We start from the raw sequence: 6,000 nt of genomic DNA on the forward strand, positions 1-6,000 counted from the left end.
GTTTATCGTCCGTACAAATCACCACATGATCTTTCCCTGTATTTTGTCATCACTCATACAGTTTCGACAATCACATCCCAAAAGGTCACCCATCATGTGACTACTCCTGCTCAAGCACCCTTAACTCTGGAGTTCTCTCAGGATCCTTGACGGAAAAGATAAGTGCACTTTGATGACATATGTGGCCAAATCAATTCTTTTAAACATCTCTGTAAACCGTGGTGTCATAATTCACCCTCATTAACAGATCGCAATGTCGACGTTGCGCATCTAGACTATCACCCTGACAGTGTGAGCTCACTCGACTCCACACTCGTCTGGGTTTGGCTCTGATACCACTATTAATGCTCGACCGTCACCTTGCCTAGTGGGCTAATGTCAATTCTTGTCCCATGGCCCACCTCACTAAATGGGCCTCATGTCCTCTCGCTAGGCCCATGATCCAATCCATAACTGACGGTCGGTTTGCTATGTCCGGAAGGCTTTAAAAACTTGTTTATCGTCCCTAAAAATTACCACATGATCTTTCCCTGTGTTTTGTCCTCACTTGCACAGTTCGAAAATCACTTCCCAGAAGGTCACCCATCCTGAGACTACTCCAGCTCAAGTAAGCTTAACTCTGGAGTTCTCTCAGAACCCTTGACCAAAAAGATAAGTGAACTTTGGTGACATAGGTGGCCAAATCAATTCTTTTAAACCTTTCCCCAAACCAGAGTGTCACATCTTTCTTCTTGTTGCTTGAAAGCAATCTCTACAGCTCCGTCGTTTCTTATGTGAAAGGACGAATCCACCGATTGTATTGGAGTGCTCTGGTCATGGAGTTTTTTTTTGTAATTGGTGACCCATGAATCTGGAAGTAACTTGACAAGCTCATCTATAGGAATCTTTCGAGGAATATGGATGCACGATGGACTGTGATGTGACTCTAGTTGTATAAGTGTAACGCCTGCAAACCGGAAAAATTTTGTTTGTATATCGATCAGTACTATGGTGTACATCGAACCATGCAACTGCGCTGATTGTGTTAGGGTTAGTTCTATTTTCTCCAGCTTATTGCGGTTTTATTGCTGGAAAGCCTAGGGCTCGAGTATATAAGGCCAAACTCGATGCCCCTTAGTCGCGTTGGTATGCGAGTAATCGGTACACTGTATCGGTAGATGCGAGGAGTACATCGTTCAACGCAGCTAAGGATTTGGAGGATTGCATCGGTCGTTGCAAGGAGTGCATCGGTCGTTGTAAGCAGTGAATCGGTCAATGCAATGGAGTTGCATCGGTCGATGCAAGGTGTACATCGGCCGATGCAGGGGAGATGCATCGGTCGACACAAGGCGTGTGTCAGCCGATGCAGGGGAGATGCATCGGTCGACACAAGCCGTGTGTCGGCCGACATTGGTTCCAAGCAGGCGGCTGGTATGTGTGCTCTGTGGTTTGGTCTGATTGTGACTTGTTTTTGTTTTGTTGCTTGTGCTTAAGATCTTATTGCTTGTGTGTATAGCCCAGCTGATGTGAGGATTGTCTCACTAAGTATTTTTGGTAATACTTACGCCTCTCTTTTGTGTTGTGGCACATGTAAAGACAAAGTGTGATCGTGGTTTCAGGGCGATGAAGAGGAGGATGTTCTAGTGGCTCGATTATTGTGGTCTTGCTTCTTTAGGATGCTAGAGTTGGGTCATAGAATATTTTTAGGATGCTGGTTGTTTGCTTCTTGAAATTTGGATTTGAAATTTTTAGACTTTTGTTGTTTAGTTAAGTATTGAAGTTATTTATTCGACTATTGGTGTTGTTTATGTTATCCGTTGTTGTTGAAGGTTGCTAGGTTGTTAGTGAGTATGCGATCACTAGTTAAATGTCATGTTAAAAGAAAAAAAATGGGATGGGTTGTTTCAATAAGTAGTGCATATTCAGTGTCTCTGGGGAGACTTAGGTCCATAGCATGATTTTGGACTCTATACGCCATTTGATGGTGAAGTGTTACTGCATAGGTGTTTCCAATATGTGAAGCCTGTGATCTGCACTTGGATTTACATGTTCTGATATATTTGTGGGTCTTCTAGTGCCAAGTTGAAATTTGGGAAGAGAGTGATGAAAACAGTGTCATCGTTCAGTATTGTCAGGATAGTTGCAATGCAAGCATGCTGGTTTCCCCTATATCGACTGTCAAGGAGAGCAAACCATGCTACCACTGGTAAGCCTTTTCTGCCATGAAGGGTTAGCGTATTGCACCATAGAGAAGATGGGTATATCCTTTAGTTCGCCAATGATGAATCATGCCTTCATTAAGCCTGAGGGGAATCATATGTTCAGTTTCTGTCGCCGGGATTAGATGTTGTTCTAGCGGAGATGCTAGAACAAACTCCTTTGCGGTGTGCCTTTTTGGAACAAAGACTTGACGAATGATTTTTGGAGAAGTGGAATTTGGTTTGGTGAAAGTTTTGTGAGGATTAAGTAATGGGAATTGGGTAATATGAACCTTACTATCATCACTCACATAAAGTAATCTACTTTTTTAGTATTTTATCGTCAAAAAAAGGAGTCTTTAGAAAAAAAGATGAATTTTCCTTAATATACGATAGAACCAGAAACCAATAGAGAATAATATAACTCTCTTGTAGCCTTTGAAGCAATAACAATCCTTAAGTTGTCTCCTTGTTTTCTTTTATGCACAATGAATATAGAGAAAGCAATCAAGAGGTGCTTGGCTATGCAAACCGAGGCATAAGCCTCAAGGTACTTCGAGCCGTACAACCTCATAGAAAATTTTCTTTATACCTTTTATATTAGCTTAGTTAGATTTCTGATGTGGAGGATCCATTAAAAATGAAAACCATAGAGCATACTTTCATACTAGCATAGTAGAAAACAACACTATGGTACAACCACTAAGGAGGTTTATTCAATACTATGATAGAGTTTCATTCAACACTATGATAGAGTTTAGAATGTTGTGGCTCTTATACCAAAATTACACACAAATAGTGGTACAACCACTAAGGAGGTTTCCACGATCAAATATAGAAGCTAAGTGTTTTGGAAGTATTTAGAGAATGATTATCAAATGATATAAGGAATATCTTTATACAAAGGGGAAAAAATTATTATTTAAACACTCAAATGATTACAAAGACTCTTAACGCTCTCTCTCAAACTCACTCGCTCAAGCTTGAATGAAACTCTTCACCAAGCTTTCGCCATTTATAGTACAAGTCTTACGAAATATTACGTAGATTATTCCTTAAAATATTTTCATACTTTATATTACAACCTTACAATTATTAAATTAATACTCTATAAATTAATAAACACTATAAATTAAAAAAAAATTGTAGTCCCAAGTCAGGCCAGTGTAAAAAATAACAAAATTCGATAAGATAATAAGATAATAATTTTTTTGAAATCGCCATGTATAATATATTCTCAATAATATCATAAATTAATAATCATAAATCTTAGAGAATATAAATGAGAATATCATAAATTAATAAGAGAATATTATTGAGTATCTACTAAGGCAATTTTGTAAAATTTGAATCTTGTTTGTCTTCTTAAAGTTGGATTCTCGTTGGAGTTCTTCTCTAATTTTCCTTATTGCATCAAAAACTCCTGGTGTTGTCTTTTCGATTTGCATCCAAAAGTTGTGAATAATTTTAGACGCGATACTTACTTCCTTACGTGTAACTGGTTGCAAATGTTCCACATTATCATCTTCAGCTTCTTCATCAACATTAAGGGCAGCATGCATCATTTTCACCCGGATAGTCGAGTAGACTATTGACATCCATTTTATTTTGATAACTAAGATTATTAATCACCACTTCAAGTTCATGCATAACATCTTCATAAAATTATTCCTCTTCTGAATTCCTTGATATGACATCCCTCGAACGGATTTTACAATGTCAAAAACAAATTGCTATTGTCTCTCGATGAACATTAGCTGTCCAAGCAGAGACTGCAAAATTGATAGCATCCAAAACATTGATCTTAATTGGATCAGATTTTTCCAATTACTCAAATCCTTCTAAAACCTCAAGGTAAAATCTCCTTCAATAATGCATTTTAAAAGCTCTTATTATTCCAACGTCACAAGGTTAAATTTTTTACGTCAAGTGAGGTGGCAAAAACAAAACAACTCAACATTATGTAATCCTTCAATGTTTGTTGGATGTGCTGGGCAATTATCTATCACAAACAAAACTCTTCTACTATTCATTCTCTGATCAAACCAACAGATATTTTCTTCAAAAATTAGACTTGTCATCCAAGATCTTTTGTTGGCACAATACTGACAATTCAAGCTATTCATGTTGACATTTTTGAAGTCGCGCGGCTTTGCATATTTTCCGATAATTCATAAGAGAATTTTTTCAGACCCATCCTCATTACAGCAAATAACAACCGTTAACCTTTCTTTGTCTTATTTTTTCCCTTCAAGGAGTTTTGTGTAACAACTCGTCCCGTGGACCCCAATAGCCCCCCGCTAGCTGTAGATCATTTGGTGGCAACTTGTCCTGTGGGAAGGTTGTTAAAGGGTGGGGACCAGGGTTCGAGGAACGCCTGGCGCACCAATAACCTACTGGTGGATTTGAATGAATAGTTCCTTTCCACGGTGAGGGGTTAGGATCGATGCCCTGCAGGGCCAGCTTGGGGTCTGTTGAAACGGCTAGCGGGGGGCTAGCAGGGTCCATGGACGGTCCGTTGGGGCAGCTAGCGGGGGGCTAGTGGGTTCCGCGGGATGGGATGTTACATTTTGTAACAAAAGAATGATCAGCTTGTAACCTATAAAACAAACCAGTTGCATCCCTATTAAAAACATCTTTCTTAGAAAACTTATCTATCTTTTCTCTTATAGCTTCCAGCTTCTTTTCCATGTAATCAATATCAACTGAACCGCTTTCTCCAACCGACGAAACGACTTGATGCCGTGTCGTAATTTGAATTTTTCAAGCCAACCTTGAGAAAATTGGTGCTCAAAATCTTGTTCCGGGTATACAAGTTTCATAGTCTCTTTTGGGTTCTCTAAAATTAGTTTTTCGGTCATATTCACATGATCTTGGTAATGAAGAAACCATTCAAAAAAAACTTTCTCCATCTTTGGATATTTTGCTGGTTTGTGGCGATTGATATATTTTTTGGATTTCAGATTGATGGAAAGATATTCATCAGACGTTTGAATGTGTTTGAGATTGTACCTTGACTAACTTGTATCTGAAATTTTTCTTGAATCCATAATTGCAACTATTTTTGACTACATTTGGTCTGTAATGGTTGCTTTTGCAACACCTTTTAGATGAGAATTCATAGCTAATATTTTGTATAAAAAGTAGTGGATGTAATGTAGACAAGAGTAGCTCACATTCACGTTCACGTTCTTGTCGTATAATTAAAGACACAGTTTCTTGAAAGAAAATTAAGGAAGTCTAAAGAAATATGAAAGTTAACATAATTGAATATGTTATCAAAGTATAAGGAATTTTAAATAAAGAAAAATACTAAAAAGTACATAAATTTTAAAGAAAAAATTCCAAATTTACATTTAGGAATAATTTCAAAGTTAATGCAGTGAATAATATTGTACTTTGCGTAAATATTTCTATAAATTAATAAATATTGATTTATACAACAAATTAATAATTATTAATTTATAGATAAATTAATAATACTATAAATTAATAAAATCTCAAAGTCCTAACATTATTAATTTATAGAAGTTTTACATCATATCTTATTTATCACACATATTTTTATTATCTATCACACACTTGTGTCACACTTGTTCATCATCTCCTTCGCCATGTCCTTTTGGAGCTCCACATTGTACATCACCATCTTCTTTAGGTCATTGAAATCCTCTAAGATCGCTTTTGTTTGCTTTCAACCATCCTAATCTCTTCTAGAAGAGCAGTATCAACCCAACAGAATATGTGTTTCTCTTTCTTTTCCTAAAATCAAATTTCAATAACAATATATCATAAATTTTGATGGAATAAAGGTAGATAAAAG

This window comes from Camelina sativa, chromosome 5 (assembly GCF_030686135.1).
Source record: "Camelina sativa cultivar CO46 ecotype springtype chromosome 5, ASM3068613v1".
NCBI classification, from domain to species: Eukaryota; Viridiplantae; Streptophyta; class Magnoliopsida; order Brassicales; family Brassicaceae; genus Camelina; species Camelina sativa.